We start from the raw sequence: 1019 nt of genomic DNA, 5'->3' as shown, positions 1-1019 counted from the left end.
GGTGGGGTCTGTATAATTTTTTTTTCGAGACTCACGTGGAGCACGTGGAGACGTCTAGACAGCCGGGGGATGAAATCTACAAGCTTACACTGAAATGTGGGGGCATGGTGGTGTCGCTGTCTCAAAACGAGCAATTTGTAGACACGGTTACAGTAAGTCATTTATTTTAGTGATCCCGTGTATGCATCCAAAGAGCGGTTTTTAATAATATAGGGTCCAAAAAGAAAAACTTATTTATTGCTGGGTTAAGATTGTTTGAAAAAATAAGTTTGTTTTGTCGCTGGTCTGCAGACTGCAGAAGTGTCATGCAACGTTTCGTGGGCATAGGTAAATTCCTCAATGAGCTAGGATTTTTTTAAAGAGGTCAGACGAAAGTGAACAAGCTGTGCAAAAGAGAGTGACAAACACGAAAACGAAGGAGGGGAGATAAGGATGGCAGATGTTTGGCTTGATAGGAAAGAAGGAGCAAAGCATTCATGAGAATACAATTGAGTTACAATCAGAATACTGAGTAGATTCTACATACATATTTAGCTTAACGGTATTAATGTTTGTCTTACTGTTCAGCTATCAATTATGCATGTGACTGTGAGCCTGTTTGTGAGTGCAAGCGTACTATTATATTTTATTACTAACCCCCCCCCCCCCCACCAAAAAACCCCTATAAAAACCGCCCTTCTGTAAATCAGAATAGTGGTGTGAGTGAGAGCGATGAGATTTGCTTGTGACGTTGGCCGGAAGGTGAACGAAAATCTGTGAGTGACAGTAAGTGACACTAATGTGCCGGCTAATTGAATGGAAACACTTGTATGTTTTGCTGGGTTTTAAAAAATTAGAGTTTTTAAAGCACTTGCAATAGAAATCGGTCATATAAAAAAGCCTAAGGCCTAAGTTTAGAAGATTAAAAGTGTTTTCTAGAGAGTAACAAATAAACAAATACATTTTTAAAATGAATAAAGATGATGATACTACTACTACTACTACTACTACTACTACTACTACTACTACTACTACTACTA

The sequence above is a fragment of the Aplysia californica genome, unplaced genomic scaffold, assembly GCF_000002075.1.
Source record: "Aplysia californica isolate F4 #8 unplaced genomic scaffold, AplCal3.0 scaffold00910, whole genome shotgun sequence".
Classification (NCBI taxonomy): domain Eukaryota; kingdom Metazoa; phylum Mollusca; class Gastropoda; order Aplysiida; family Aplysiidae; genus Aplysia; species Aplysia californica.
This window is presented reverse-complemented; position numbering follows the sequence as displayed.